Raw genomic sequence first — 17153 nt, 5'->3', positions numbered from 1 at the left:
AGACCAGCAAGATTTTCCAGATGTAAGCTTTCAAGCATCAGATTTCCCTTCTTCAAATACCCACACAGACTAACTACTTGCTCTCCAAACCATGACTGGAAACCAAAGTACATGACTGAGCCTTGGGATCATACAATACCAAACCATGGTTCAGTGTTACAACTGAACCGTTTCACACTGACCTGAAATGATGGCATTTACATAACATTTTAGAAATGCTTTCAACAAAGTAACATCAGCCAATAATCATAAACTGTAGGTCTGCAGCTAATTGGCATTAATACTAGTTCTACATATTTTATATAAACTGTCCTATGTCAACTGCAGTCTTCAGCTTGCCCCCCCCTTTCTGTCCCCCAACTAAAATGGCCCCAGTTGGCATCTATTGGAGCCTGTTCCCTCCTGACAGTGACGTCCATCTTGTGGAAAAGATTCCCTGAGGAAGTGAGTTTTTAGGAGATATTGTAAGGTCATGCTATTTGCAAGGGCTTTTACTGAAGTTGAAGCTGCAGACATTTTCTTGGGGTTTTATTATATTTTGTGTGTTTTTAATCCTGGAGCTTTAAACCACTTGAGCCACAAAGAAATATAAATCTGTTAATAAAATAAATAAACTTGGCAGATCCAAAATCCTAGGGGGGAGGCACAAGTGCTATATTCAATAATCTCATAGAAAAATCTTTGAATTTGACCACATAAATATTGGGATTTCCTTTTATCATCTTACTGGACTGATTGATTATTTAGCATTTTCTGCCATCTATAACAGCAAAACACGCAACAATAAAATATGCTAGACCTCTAAAAGAAGTGCCTCTGTGGTTAAGCGGTAGCTTCTTTCCTAGGAGAAAGCCCTTACCTAGCTTGCTTAAGCCAACCAAGAGCATTTCCAGAGTGCAGTGCTGTGGCAACAGTTCCAAACATAAGTGATTTATCATACAGAATGGGTGAGTCATTTGTAATATGCAACAGACTGTTTCAGTTCTTCTTAGAATATGAGCAGCTCTCTAATTATGAAAGCAAATTTTTACAAAGCTATTTCAAGCACGTGATTTCCATGGCAGCATCTGTAGTAACAGACAAATGGTGCTTTATATTCTTACACAAATCTTCAACCTGAATCAGCATATACTTTCAAATTAACTTCCTAGAGAGAGATCTAAGAACACAGGGCAATTTTCCACACTGAAGGGTACAAAAGGTGGGGTTTCAGTTAAGGGTTGCTGACATATATTGTAGCTGGTTGCCATACATACTCTGAGCCTATGCACCCCAAAACCATCACGTCCCATCCTTTGCATACAAATGTAACCATATCCACAGTCTTCGAGCCTCCTGCAGATTAAAGTCAGAAGTCAAACCAACATCAACCTTCCCATAGCATGCTCATGGTAGCTAGTAAGATCGACACTCTGTATAGCTGCTGCTAAAAACCGATACAAGTTAAAAGAAAATATCTGCTGCTTGCAATGGATGGCATTGTACGGCTGCAAATGATATGATAGCCAGCTAGCTGTCTTTGGGCTCTTCCTCTGCTACTGACCATGGAAGATCCTGAAACAGCAGCAAGGATGGAAAATGAAGAGCTTTACAGTGTGCATTGCAAGCCAACAACAGGAATAGAAAGGTTACTAGAAAACAGACTGATACCAGTTACGCAAGCTACCCAACATGGCCACAGAATAGCAATGTTGTTTTATTTAAACATTTATATCTTTCTTTTCAGTAACCTTCGCCCCTAAGCCTTAGAACAAACGTTAAAAAAACCACAAAACGAATGAAAAATAGATCAGAACAATTAGCAAATACAATCAAGAATAAACCAAAGAAAACTTAACAATGAAAATGCAACATTAACAAAACTTAAATAAACACCGACAGCAGATCTTGACCATCATTATCACTTCCTCAAAATGATCGCCATAGTCTGTTCCTGAATCTTAACAGGGATGAGTCCAAACATTTGTCTGGGAGAAGGAAGTTCCAAAGCCACTCAGAAGGCCCTATTGTCTGATCCAGCATACAGAGCAGGGCCTCTACTGCTGGCCTAAAGAGGGCAGTGTAATGCAATTGCGGAAGAATCCCCCTCCCCCAGAAGGATTAGGGATATGATGTTGTCAGGTGACCCAATTCTGGTTTCAAGGATATTAGCACTAAAGAGTCCTACGTAGGTGCAGGATTACTTCCTCCTTGTGACTGCCTACGGAAGGGTTAAAAGACCTACTAGAGTGCCCGGTGCAGACAGTAGTCCCAGGCCAGCTTGATCTAACAGATTGCCAGGTGTTGCTGGTCCTGGAAGCTGGGCATGGTAAGCAGAGGCCCAGTACATATAACACAAGGATGCTATCTGCACTGGGGCTGGCTTGCACTGAAGCCTCTGTTGGAACCTGTCTGCCTGCACTGGAGCATTTTAAGTAAAAGAGTTTTTTGTTTCTTCTAAATTAAGGGATTCTGTTTTGTTTCACCTGTAACAAGGGAGTGCTGCATGCCAAGTTCTCCCTCAGCCCTGTTAAAGACTTTATCTAGCCAAAATATCTTGTTTCAAGTGAGGGTTTTTTTTGACCCCCTCCTCCCAAATCCTCGGAAAAAAACCTGCCTCTGGCAGCACAGACAGGTCAGCTCATGTTAGAGTATGTAGTGCTTGTGGCACCCTGGTCCCAAACAATTAAGGGTTTTAAAGTCAAACTCAGTCCTTTGATCTGAGCCCAAAACCACTGGGACCCTTTGTAGCACCACATTTGGATTAATATGATCAGTTAACCATCAGACAACCTAATTCTGGACAGTTTGCACGTTTCAGAAAACTTAAAAGATAGCCCCCACGTAATGTACATTACAACAGCCCAGTGTGGAAGTCTCCAAGGCATGCATAACTGTGGCAAAAAAAAGTTCCCCAAGAAGATATAAAAGCAATCCTTGGCCACAGCAGCTATCTAGAAACTCGGGAGCGGTGCTAGGTCCAAACTGTGAACTTGAGGTTTCAGGAGTACAATCCCATCCAGCACAGGAGGAACCCCATGTCTAGGTGAGATTAATATCCAACCAGCAGCACCCTTTCTTTGACAAGATCAGACTCCATTCAGTTCTTCACTATAGCAGAACAGAATCTCTCAGTCTACAGTCCAGAAGTTTACCATGGTCCAGTGTATCAAACACTACCAAGAACTAAGCCACATTTACAGTTTAAAGATCAAAAGTAATCAAAAACAAATAATATTCACAAAGTGTGATAAAAAATTATTGGTGTCATTTATCCCAATAACAAAACTAAGAAATGAATCGAGTTTAATACTGCCTGAATAGGAGAGAAGGTGGTGTGGTATAGGCTGAGTGCATCAGATTTCAGAAGCTAGCAAGATCAGTACTTGGACAGGTAACCACCAAGAATGACTCTGCAGGGCAAACCATCTCTGCTTCTCACTTGCCTTGCAAGCCCCTTGCTGGGTTCGCCAGCTTAACTACACATGTGCATGCATGACTGCCTGAAATGTGTAAAGTGTTTATATCACATCTTTTTTCTACCATGCCCCCAAGACACTTTAGTCGTTTAGAACCAATCCAATATATCAAAATCCAATACATCAAAAGTTCAATAACTAAATTGCTTAAAGAGCAATAGAAAGTAGTACCACCATCCACCAAAGGCTCAAGAAAATAAAATATTTTTGACTTGAGGCCTAAAAGATAATAAAGTTGGTGAAACATGAATATTGCTGGGTGTACATTCAATACATGGGGAAAGAAGAAAAAAAGAAAAGTCCTCATGTCTGGGGGCTAACTATCAATGTTAGGAACACCTACAGCAAGGCCTCTAAACCTAGATGAGCCTACGAGAGAAGATGGTCTTTCAGATAATCAAACGTGCACGCTGCCTCTCCAGACCAGCTCAAGGTAGCTCTGGCCTGCCTCTGATCCTAAACTGTTTGGAACTTTACAGGGCAAAACCAAGAGTTTGAATAGTGCTAGGAAATGAAGTGCAAGCCAGTGGAATTCTTTCAACGCCGGTAAAGTACCTGCAGCTACATAACATGTAAACCGAAGGGAGTAAAATGATCTTTTCAGCCTAGTGAGTTAAAACCGAAACAACTTTGAAGTTCCACACTACGAAAGATTAAGTCCAAGGTAAGGAACATAGATTTCACTAGTAAGTTGGTAAGCAACGCTTTCTACTTGGGAGTGTAATGATCCAATATGCTTTGAGTGGAATTGTTCTGTTCATACATAGTATAATGGTACATTCCAATATACAAAATTCTAGAATGTGTTTGGAGTCATAATATGATCAATTATACACCAACACTTTTCTGATATTTTCCTTCTTTTTTCAAAGGAGGGGCTGAAACAGTGATATATAACCAGCCTTATTATTTCTTGAGAAATACATGAAATATACAGTAGTACAAGAGTGCTAAACAAATGTTTCATGACAGGGATCATTTTCTGAGGCAACTGCTTTGGCAAAAGCGTCAGCCATAACTGACTTCTGCTAGATCATAGTCCAAATGCTGCCATGATTTCACTGCTAATACTAGCACTAAATTATCAAAGGCAAGATGACTTTGGCTCAGGATATGCTTGGAGGGTATACCATGCAGCAACTTTACTGAACAAAGTCTACCGCGGTCTGGCCTGTATGTGATTAGGAGACCTCTTTGGAGTCTTAAGTAAGTTACCTTGACCTGAATGATGGAAGAAATAAGTATCTTCCCTGACAAACCATTAAAGTTAACTTGACTAACAGAAAGCAGATTGAAATTCAGTTACAGCACTCATCTAATCTTTTGAATTTTAATCACAATCCAGAGCAGGATTTCTCCACTACCAGTGGTGAAGGGCAAAAGAATTTTGTGTACCAACGACTGCCTTACAACAGCAGTCACTGGAGAGTTATATGCCTTACCCTGGACCACTGCCACTGAACATAACGTTATAAATAAGCTAGAGTTACTTACTGATATGCCAGTAGCTGGTTTGGGCACCTTTGTTTCCTAGGAACTATATACATTCTCATGATTTCTTAGAATGGCCGGTAGTCCAAACAGCTCAATAGTCCAGTAATTCCATACCTACCAGAATAGAAACGGAATGTTCATTTGCAGGGTGTGTGTGTATGTGTGATTATTTTCAAAGTCACAAGTAATGAGGTTATATTACTGTCAAACAATCCAGTGAACTAGCCTGTGTACTGTACCCTATTCAATTACAGTTAATCTGTTTGTTTCCTCCAACGAAATAAATTCCTTTCTCTCAAGATTTCACCAGATAAAGACAACATATGTCTTAAAGTATGTTTTATTATTGGTTCAGTTATTATTCGGGCTCTTAAAAGTTATGCGACGAGAACTTTTATTTGCATTATGATTACCAAACCTACACAACACACTGCTCTTAAGTTTACAAGGAGCAATTTACAACTTATAAAAGCTCTTGTTTTTAAAAAGAAGAAAGGTACATTTGTAAGAAAGCTACATCTGTTAGGATTTCAACAGGAATTTTGAGGACTAAAAAAAGGAGAAGGGGCGGGGGAATGAAACGGGAAAAAGAAAAAAAGAGTTAAGAAATAACCTTTATGACTACAAAATTGTATGCAAACTACAGCACAATGCTCATTGTAACAGAACTTGCAATGCTACTATTTCAGCTGGCAGTAATATTGTTAGTACTAACAATTGCCATCCTGACTACTATAGCACCATTTATACACCACAGGAGGCATAAATGATTCTATAACAATGAACGCAGATAAAACTGGAAGTAGTAAATCATAAAAAAGTTCAGTATATCAAACTGAAAACTGGTAGAGTGGGAAAAATCTGCCCTGTGAGCAGACATCATTCGTATATACGTATAATGTATAATGAAAAGTCTGGGACTATCTTCAAAATATGATTAACCTCTCAGTAAGATAGTAAAGAGTCCAGTAGCACCTTTAAGACTTTAAACCAACTTTAATGATGAAATAATGAATAATGAAATGGAGAGAACTCGTTCTATTCTCCTTTCTGGGACTATCTTCAAAATATGATTAACCTCTCAATTAATGCATCTGACGAAGAGAACTGTGGTTCTCAAAAACTTATGCTACAGTAAACTTGGTTAGTCTTAAAGGTGCTACTTGACTCTTTACTATTTTGCTACTACAGACTAACACGGCTAACTCCTCTGGACCTACTCTCAGTAAGAATGGCAAACAAAACAAAAAGATTAAGGCAAAATGTCCTAATTCCTCAGCCCATGAAGTCTAATTGATCATTAGAGCTTCAGCTATGGGCAGGGGCAAAACTGGAACGCAGAGACAAGGCAGTTTCTTTTCTAATTGTTTACAGATGTATTGGTCTAAAAGCAAAAGCCAAAAATACAGAAGGAATCTTTGAAAGCAGCCTGCCTCCTACTGGTTTCCCATCATAGAACTGTATGGCTATCCTTAAAGAATACTTTACATATCTAGATAAATGGCCAACTCCTTCAGAATGACAGTACTAAACATGTCATTCCAACATGGTGCAGTATTCCATGAAACGGAACGTCCTCAAACATTTAAATAAATATATAGCAGTACTCCACCATCTCTTACATTTTGTTGTACCAAAACAGAATACACCTATGCTAAAAAGAAAATTTTTCCATTGATGTTATTGCCAGTATTATATCATAATAATTAGAAAAGCTCTCCTAGCAGCCATCTGACTGCACAAGGAGCCTCTTTTCTTTAACAGTACTAGAATTCATTATCCTCACTGTCTCTCTCTGTTATGCACATGAAGACATATTATCCTTTTTCTACAGAATCAGGAGGTAAACCAGGACAAACTAATCTAAATTATGTCAGTGGAAAAGTCTGGAACACAATTCCAATACCTAATTGTTCTAATTCTCTTGCTTTTCCTACTGAACAAGTATTTATCATCATGACCCTTCTGGTGACGATTCAATAAGAGAACTTTTTTTGCATGGTGTTCTGAAGCCAGACTGAGGTTAAGAACTAGGGGTGGGGGGAGGGCGGTGATAGACAGACCTTTGTAACAGCAAGTTTGGGGCTGTACAAACAAAGTTTTATTGGAGAGCTGGGAATGGGTCATTTCATCTCCATAGAGACCACAACTGAACACACTATATGAAAATTTCAAATCCTGTCCTTAAATACGATATTTGAAAAAATATATTCTATCAGCCCAAAACAAATCAACTCTTTTACATATCAAAACATGAGTTAAGTAAATCACTGTTCAAGAACGGAAGGAAGAGCATCCAAAGATCTGCCGCAAGCTCAGGGTTAAAGCACATGGTTTTCCACTCCTTCCATGCCTTACCTATACTCCCCTCCACCCACCAAGTCTATGTATTTGTCAGCTTTTAAGTTAATCTGTTCCCAGCTACATCAAATGTAAGCAGGCTTCTGAACAGCTACCTGGCTGGTTGCCTATGGTGAGTTAACAATAGGCGGAGAAGCTTTACAAAACATTGTGCTTATGAGGGAGGCTTTCCAGATAGCTGATGAAGAATTTCTTGTTTTGCTGGGTCCCATGGTGGCATAACAAAAAAATAAAAGAGAATCTTTGCCAAAAAGCAGTAGCATAATACTGTTTATTAAAAGACACTAGTTCGTCCTCACCTCCATTTCGAGAGGGTTACAAATTACAGACTGAACTTTTCTTTTATGGCCTGAAGCATCTTCTCTTTCCCCTTTCCTTGCTTTTCTGTGCTAAATATCCAACCAGATGATGAGTTCCAGGAACTTGAAAGCTTGCTCACTATTTTGTGCCAATTTGGCTGGTCTTAATTAGAAGGTATTACACTGCTGTTTGATTTTTAATAATGGGTCGATGCTGCTATCTTTGTCCATTTGCCAGAAGTAATTTAAAGCAATTATGTATCTCTGTAACAAACCACTCATTACAGATCTATATATTCTTTTTTAAAGTGTAATTTCTTTCATGTGCAGACCACAGACACAATGCTAAAACTATGTGGTTCCACGGTACTTTCTTGAATTTACATATTGCCCCAAATGTCTAAAAACACTGTTTTAAATTTAAGTACCTTCTCTTTTCTATTTAGTACAGAAATGGAATAGTAGAGATGCATTTACTATTACATGTAGCACGTAAGAGGAAAGTCAACCTTTAGCACTCTTTTAACTAATTCAGTTAATTGCAGTGTTTATCTTTCAAAGTAAAATATCTTTACCAAGTTTCCAAAAAAGTATCACACAACACAGCCTGCAAAAGGAGCAAGAATGTTACTCACTGTGTTTACATTTTCCTCCCTGCTTCTATTAACTCCTTGACTTCTTGTTTTGTATAGTTGTGAGTGACAAAAGGAAAGCTCACGATGCATTCCAGAAGTGATAGCACAGATTTTTTTCTTACAGAGAGGATATCACATATGAAAAACATCACATATAAAGTGGCTGCAAATTCACTACGTTCTTCAAATATTCTCAAACTGTTAATCTCTGCTTGGCTTCCACACAGTTTGGACATTAATTATGCTCCTAGCAGATGGAACTATTCTTTTTCTTTATAATCAACAACTTTCTTTGTCCCAAAATTTGCTAAGATGTTGAAGTCTTAAAGCACAGTCTTAAATAGAGTTACAGATTTCTAAGTCAACCCAAGTTTAGAAAGTTGTATCTCTGCAGATGGCAATGTTTCAATATGATGCACATAACTAGTATTAAAAAGCCAGAGCTCAGTGCACTTCGGGAACATCTTTGCCTTCAAAATCCTCACCGTTCTCTTCTATGGGGTTATTGTTATTTCTCATGTTGGCTGTTTGCAAAATCAGCCAATAACCCAAATTCCTGTCATCAAAAGCTGCAAGAGAGATTAGACATACCCATTTAGAATGCACAAGGAAATGACAATGGATACTGATACTGTGAGTCACGTTATTTTCAGTCTCAGAGTACAATTGATTGCTATATTAGAGATCAGGAAGGATTTTCTGCCTAGTTCAGAGCTGGTGGCTGACTCAGGCAAGTAAGCAGCCTTTGACCATTTCAGTTCCAGGAGGAGAGGTTACTATGCCCCTGCCTGAGTTCTACATGCAGCATTTTGCTGTACCTACCTATGATTTTCTTAGCATCAGAAGCATGCAGTACTTTCTGCTATTAAGGGGAAGTTAATAAGTCAATGGTTACTTTCTAGTATCACCCCCGCCCCCGACAGTATTACTCTGCTCATTGGCAAGGGAGGGACACCAATCATAATTTTCTGCTGCCTTCTTATGAAACTTCAGATAAGAAAGCTGCATCATAAATATTCAACCAATCTTGTTGCGATGCTAGGATGATAACCTGTGGTGTATGTGTGTGCACACCCCCATAGTGCAGGCCTGTGAAAATTCCTGAGAAGGGACTAAAAAGTTCATCTATAAACTGAGCAGCAACAACCTACTCCTTTCCCAGGGAAAGCCTCTTTGATCCTAGCAGCAAAACCGGGAGAACACACGGGAAAGAAGAGCAGAGCCCCTCCGAACATAGATTGCATTCCATTCAGAATTCAGCAGCTACGGAGCACATTTCCTCCTCAATACTCACAAGTGTGCAGTGAAGTTCCTGTCCCCTCTCAGTAGTGGTATCACTGCCAGGCCATGTTTCTTCCTCAAAATGCAAAAGGAATTCCAAGACAATATAAAAAAGGGAAAAATATCCAGATTTCACGGATTCTAACAAGCCTGCAAACTGCACATGGGTACATCTGATATATGGCCATCCTCTAAATGGTGGCATTTTTTAACCAAAGGAGAAAACCATCCCTGTTCTTATAGCTTACGGATAACACAAGCGCACAAGAATAGTTCTCTTTTTTGTTCTGCATTACTCTAACTCTTCCAGGGCAAGAACTCTCATAATTCTGCAAATATAAATCACTAAAATTGCTCAACCTGCCAAATCCTTAACACTTTGTGAGATTCCCTAATCTGTTGTTAGTATTCCCTTGATTTTTATACTAATTTTGATAACTTGTTGTATCTTAGCTCTTGTGATCATATGCTCATCACTTTCTTGGCTAATCTATCTGTCTAGCACTGCTCATATGGCTATTGCCTTAAACAGAAATTAAAATGGGAAGAACCTTACTTAATGTCATTTCTCTGATATTTAATTATTGCCCCTATATATTTTGCCACAGAAAGAGGAACGGAGTCATTTGTATCCGATAGTAACCTTGTCACCTGCACTCTCGTATTAGGTAATTCCATATGAGGTAGTTTTTAGCTCTGGTATTCATATGCCCACCGCTTTCTTGTACACAGTCATCTGCAGGAGCTAATACCACAATAAATGAATATCTTAAGTTCTGCAGCATCCTGCCCCTTTGCTGTTAAAGAGACCACAACCACAACTCTATTCTCTATACTATGAACATATCTCTAATTAGCTTATAGTGCAGTGAACACTATTTTCTGCACAGCAAATCCTCTGTCCTTTTTGGGTGGTGGTGGGTTTAGACACTGCATTGCACTCCCATATTGTTTAGCCAAGGTAGTTTAGAGTTATTAATCCCCATAAACAAGTTCACAACACATATTTCGTGAACTTGGTGCTTGAGTGCCTGGAAGCAGTGGTCAAATGAATGAGGATGAACAAGATGAAACTGAATCTGGACAAGACAGAGGTAATGCTAGTTGAAAAATATCACTGTGGAACACATGAAGCTGTTCTACCCAGATCAGGCCACTGATCCATCCAGACCAGTATTGTCTATTTGTATTGACTTGAGCTTTTGAGGCTGAAGCCTTGCTCATCATTTGATTTTCTCATTGGAGTTGTCAGGGATTTAACAGGGGACTTTATATATGGAAAGTGTGTGCTCTACCGAGTGAGATACGCTTCTTTGGTAGTCACAGTCACTCATTTATCTGCAACTGATCAGGTAAAGAACTTAAGGGTTCTCCTTGGCTCTAATCTACTTTTTAAAAAGCAAGTAGGAGTTGTTTCTCAGAACTGTCCTGTTGCATCTAAATTTGGCATACAGGTTTTCGTTCCATCTAGGTTTGACCTTGCTGAGCTACTCCATTCTTCTGTAACTTCCAGGCTTGGCTACTGCAATTAATTAATACACGAAGTTACCACTGAAAATAACTTTGGAACATTAAATGATGCAGATGTGATCACTTATCTACTGCTGACAGTGGGCACATGTATAGCTTGTTCTTCATCATTCACACCAATTGTCAATATGTGATTAAATAAATAAATATGCTTCCTGCTCCACTTCAGTGCTGATTTTGATCTTTAAACCCCATGACAGCCTGCAGTCAATTGATCTGATCTCACATCTAGTTTGAGCTTAAAACAGGACGCCTCCCTTGCCTATGAAAGTCCTGTTAACCTGCCAAGAGATCACTATGATACTGAGAATCCAGCCCTGGGCCAGATCCAACCATCCTCCAAGGAGTCTTCCTCTAACTTAAATGGCTCGTCCTACAACAGAAGAGCCTTTCAAGTTGGAGAAAGGCTCCTTAGGCTGGAGGAAGACTTTGAACTTTGCTTGGTGGAGTGGGAAGATCCACGCCCCCTTTCTGTGGTACACTGTGCTCCCTCTCAGAAACATGCACATTTTCTTTAAGACTATAAGAAAGAATTCCACGTGATTTAAATGCAGGAAGCAGCAGCAGTCCCACACTTCTGGTCAGCATCTTGCATCCTCTCAGATCCTCAGAGCCAGCCAGCCATGAACGGGGACAGCTCATTCACCCATCTACCAGACAAGTAGGAACCAGCTTATTGCTCCAACAGATAAATGTAAGTATCCTGAACAGAGCTCCCCACCTCACATCTGGTGAGCTACTTAGTGCTTCTTACAGAAGGTCCTCATGGTCCTTTCTTATGAGATTAGATACATTGATTTATTAGCACAGCCAATCCACAAAGTACATATGCAGTCGATGTTTGGCATGTACCAGTCCCAATCCATGTAGAATAGCGAGGCTGTTTTCTAGATCAAGCAGAAGTTCACTTTTTCTGTGCCAGGTGGATCCACAAACAGTGCTTCATTTCATTCATTTTTACAAGTGCAGTAGAGAGCCATATTCCATATACATTATCCATCTGTGGGGGAGGGGGAGTAGAGAAACATCACATGCAACCAAGGGGCTCTTTTTTATGCAGGCTCTTTACCTTGGGAGGGAGGCTCTCTCTGTTTGAGAACTCCCAAATTTAGATAAGTCTAGCCTCAGGAGTGGTCAGTCATATTAACAGGCATCGTATAATTAAAGGCAGCGGTTTGGTCAATAAAGTTTTAGAACCATTTTGACAAATCTATAGAAGTTCTGATTGCAATGAAGGGAGATTTTAAAAGATAGCATGCCTATTTAAAAGCATTTCCTTTGAACATTCTTACAGTTTTGTTGGCATTATGAAAACAAACTTTGGTTGTGATATTCAATACTACATTCCATTTTACCATGAAGAATAATTTCCTCATTTCAGCAAGAGTGGTGATGTGTCCTGGCTTTAAATTGTTAAGACAGACAGAGACCCTTAAAGGAAGGGAAAACTCTTGTTTCACTTGCTATTATGCTGTCTCAATATCTTAAAACAATAGTACTTCAAAAAGGCTTTTTATTCAGATAGGAGGGAAGTATTGTAGGCAGGGAGTCTCAAATGCTTCACCAATGACTTAGGGACCATAGACTTCACCATGTTGCCTTGCATATTATCTGTTGCTCAAATATGTACTCCTATACTACCTGTGTTTCATGTTATCTGATGTCAGTCCTAGAACTGATTATGTTCTGTTTCGGCAATTCTTCAACTCTGTATTGGATCCTTGCTGATGCTGCATCTTTGTAAAATCCTATGACATTGTTGTGGAAATGTCCTTGATACTGTATGGAAACGTCCTCGATACTGATTGTACTAATCTCACGCTATGTAATCCGCCTTGAGTCTCAGTGAGAAAGGCGGACTATAAATAACATAAATAAATAGATGAATAGTCTAACCTTCTTGCCAAATCCAGGAATTATATGGCAGTCCACATCGCACTCATTAGCGACCACTCATGTAGGCTGTTATGAAGAGACACAAAACAGCATAGGCAAGATTATTTCTTTAACTGTATCATCCTCCAATTAAAAAAATAAAATGTGCACTGAGGAAGCCTTTTATTCCTGTTTCGCACCTCTTTCTGGAACCAGCGCAACAGTACACAGCAGGTATCTTAAAAGAGCTTTTATTTTGTGGTGTTCATTCTGCAGTTTTCCTTCTAATCTGTCAGTAGACAATTATCCAAGTTCAAAGGCAGAAGAGTTTTCCTACTCAATTCAATGAGGACAACATGGCCTGAACGTGCCAAGAAATGTATACCCAGAATACTAGAACACACAAGTGTTTCAGTACATCTGCATCCAGCAATAGACTACTCAGGAGATAGAAATACCCCCTAGTTTCAAGAAAGGAGTAAGGTAGATGCACAAAGAAAGTGACTAACTCCGGAAAACATGAAATGTATTGGAAACTCCTGAAGAAACATTGTTGCTGTACCTAAATTACTAAGTAAAACACTTCTCACTGTTAAGAACCAAGAATATATGAAAATAAGCTTCAAGGATACTATTTCGCCTATTTCATGAAGTGTATTCTGTAATACCAACAAAATTTTACCTCTGCTTTTCCATCCCCTGACTACACTTACTCAAGCCCTACCTGTCAAATAAAGTTATTTCTTTTTGAATGTTATACAGACTCCAGAGCCATTTCCAACAAAAAGGAGGAGGGCTCCAGCTTTTCCCCATCAAGTTCCTGAGCTGGGCTAAAGGCCAAAATTATATCTGTGCGTCAGGGTGGGACTTTCAAAACCACAAATATTAACACACTACTTGGGGCTGCTCAGTCAAAGCAAAGAAACTGAATTTTGGCAAGAATATCTGCCTCACAGCGGGAAGACTGAAGGTGGCATCTATCATAGCTACCTTCCTCAATTTTGCAGATACTTAATAGTTATTAGTGAAATTACAGGAATATGGAGGCAAGTAACTGTTCGCTATGAAATTTGTTTTGCTGTATCCCAAAGTAATCGTTGCCACCACCACCAAGAGAAATACTGGACATTACATCGGAATGATCTGACCAGAACACTTACACTGTAGTATAAAACACTTATACTCTAGCATAAAACAGTCAAAATAAGGCAGGATGAACAGACTGGAGACTGGAATACAGCAGGAACTGGAAACCAGATGCCACAGTGGGTTTAATTTAAGTCAACTGAACATTTCACTTTAGCACACTTGTACAGTTATCACATTCAATTACCCACCCAAAATTCATCACAGGCAAAGAAAAGCCAGGATCTTTTGCCTCTCTGATCTCTTCTCCATGCACCAATGTATGTGCTAAGCTGCCAGAAGGGAACAGAGAAGAGCACATTAATTTTAGCCAATTTCAGTCACTGCCTGCCTGCCAAGATCTGCAAATGTGTTTCCAACTTTCTGTAAATCTCAGGAGCCTTTAAGTGCACATTTGTATATTCCCAAAGGTTATAAAGAAGTATTTCAAAAGGGTTTCTTTCTTTCTTTCTTTGATGAAAAGAAATTTAGAATATCAAAAACAAAATTATGGGCTTTAACAGGGTTGAGTGTGCATTGTAAGCCATTAGTTATCTACATTCCACAATATGGTTGAGAACAAAATGAGGAAAGAAAAAAGTACTTCCAAACTGGCACAGAACAACAAAGAGGAAATCTAATCAATCCATTAAGAGTGCCATTCTAAACAATGTACTATCTAACAAAGAAGGAAGAGCTCTATCTAAAGCAATGTACATAATTCAAAGAAATGGTGCTACTCCCCTTTACTGTCAACAGGTATAGCTGCATGTGATGGTTCGCTCCTGGTTGTCACCACTTTCATTATATAATGTGATTGTGAGGCTTGTGGAACAGCCCTGATGTGATGCCGAATGAAGAGGGAAAGCTCTGAACTCAAAGGCTGTCTGGACTGAATGCTGTCCTATTACCCACACACACTGATCTCTCCTTTCCTCCTGTTTAAACCTCAACTGCCACAGCATCCATAAAAAGAGAGTATACAAGCTTATATTAATTGGATAGTAGCTTTGCGTCCCCTAAAGGGCTTTTATTTGTGACCCTTATAATATGGCAGTTCATAGTGAGGTGATTAGAAACTTCTTTCCCACAAATGATTTGGTTGGACAGCCAGCACACAGAGGTGGCAGAACCACCACCAAAGATTTAGTTACAGAAAATAGCAACAGTTAAGGGTTTTGTGTGGAATAAAGAGTAAGAACAAAGATACAACTGGCTTGTACTCCACTTCCCAGAAGTTATACTTTTCCCCCACTGGGAGTTAACTGGTTGAACCGGAGTCTAAGTTTATAACACAAACACTGAGGGGCTTTTCTCCCCAGACACAATTCTTCAGCATGTACGGTTTCTCTGTAACCCCTTTACCACTACTGACAGGCTTCTTCTCAAGTACTAGGCTGCTCTATTAAACTTTCAGAGAACCTGGCATCAGTACCAATACAGTCCCTTTATAGGGTGCTTGTTCATTTCTTTAAACAAGTTTCTTACCCCTCCCAGACCACAAAATCCTAACTAAAAAGTCCAAAATAAAAAGCCTAACTCAGCTTATGCATTTATCCAGAGCTGCAATATCCCTGTTCAAGGGGAAAATGTATCAAAACTCCTGTCCCCCCACCATTCTGTGGAGCTCCAGGGCCTCCTATTGGCTCGCTAGTCTCTGGGGCTTGCTTGTGGGCAGAATCCCCAGGACTGGTTCAGAGTCCAAGAGAGAGACAGAACTTTGGGGTTGATTGGCATACCCCAACTCTTACGATCAATGCGAAATGGCCAAGACTTGACCAGAGGAAGAAATAATTCACAGTAGAGATGAGCGCAAACTGCAAGACAAACTAAAGTTCGTCATGAACCAGGCCGGTTCGTGCTTTGCGAACCAGTGGTTCATGGAAGCCCATTTTCCACAAACTTCCATGAACTGGTCTGCCTGTTCATTTGGTTCGTGTTAAACTCCAATAAACTCCAATGTTGGGGATCTCCCCAACAAACAGCTGATCCAAGCCAGCAGGGTTAAAATGCCCCTTTCCGTGCCACTTCGCAGCAACATGGAAAAGGGCATTTAAACCCCATGAACCACGAACTGGTTTGCGAACTGGGGCAAAGTTTGTGGTTTGTGAAACAGGACGAACCATGAACTGCATGGTTCGTTTTTTTCCCGGTTCGTGCCCACCTCTAATTCACACCATAGGGCTTTCCTGCCTTCCTCTTCCACCCCACTATCTCTTATGTTCACCATCAATATGTTGGCAGGAATCCCCCCCAAATCAGCGATCTATTTACATGAATGCAGGTGCCCTCTGCTCCATGCAACGGGTTCTTTTAGAGCAAAGAAATGGTATATTACTTCTTTGCCAACTCGACAATGGTTAGTATAGGAAAACATGAAGCATATGTTCAGAGAATCTTGACATAATGATCTTCTGTTATGAAATGGGCTCTAAGGAATCAAATTGTTTGAACAATCGTTTACTCCCATCTTATCTTTTCTTCACATAAACAATGGAAAACATGAAAACCCAAGCATTCTTCTGGGACAAGAAATATTTTTTCTACCTAGCATTACTTTTAACACAACAAGAAGGGCATTATCCTTCCCTTTATGAATCTCATGAAGTAAACAAATTTTGAGATGTGTCTATAATACACTATATTATTAGATTTAACAGTGTTGTGAAAATCAAAGTCGAATTGTTTATCAACTGGTCCATACCCTGAAACATCGCTTTGACAATTTTTTGACACTGAGCTCATTTGCAAAGCAATAACCCTAAACAACTGAGGCCTTGTGTATTCACAGCCATTTCTGTGCTGCCAATAATTACTGAAAATATACCATGATGGTGTTAAGTCCCTTTTATGGTATGTAAATGAGGAAACATGACAATACTTAAGAGTAACAATCATGGTATATGCGAAATGTTTCAAGTACTGAGGGTTCTCAACACAGTATTACTAATCATGTTCAGTATAGGCCCTGGTCACCCACCCATTTAGGCAAAGTTTGCCCAGTCATACAATTAAGCTAGGCAACTACATGGAATCCAAAATTCCAAAGATGTCTACCTCAACTATGAAAATGTCTTGGAAAGAATGCCAGTACA

The 17153-nt window shown here is 39.6% G+C and overlaps 1 protein-coding gene across 2 annotated transcripts in view; it reads right to left on the bottom strand.

The window, feature by feature from the left end:
* SGMS1 (sphingomyelin synthase 1) overlaps positions 1-17153 on the bottom strand; it is a 110011-nt gene that overhangs the window by 57494 nt on the left and 35364 nt on the right. Inside the window, exon 2 of one of the 2 annotated variants that reach the window (XM_054982966.1) lies at positions 4953-5066. The exons of the other annotated variant lie outside the window; for it this stretch is intronic. The gene's annotated coding sequence lies outside the window, so the exon portion shown is untranslated. The remainder of the gene's footprint in view (positions 1-4952; positions 5067-17153) is intronic. 2 annotated transcript variants of the gene reach the window in all.

The sequence above is a fragment of the Eublepharis macularius genome, chromosome 6 (genome assembly GCF_028583425.1).
Source record: "Eublepharis macularius isolate TG4126 chromosome 6, MPM_Emac_v1.0, whole genome shotgun sequence".
NCBI classification, from domain to species: Eukaryota; Metazoa; Chordata; class Lepidosauria; order Squamata; family Eublepharidae; genus Eublepharis; species Eublepharis macularius.
Note: the sequence above shows the minus strand (reverse complement) of the source record. Positions and strands in the feature narration are given on the sequence as shown.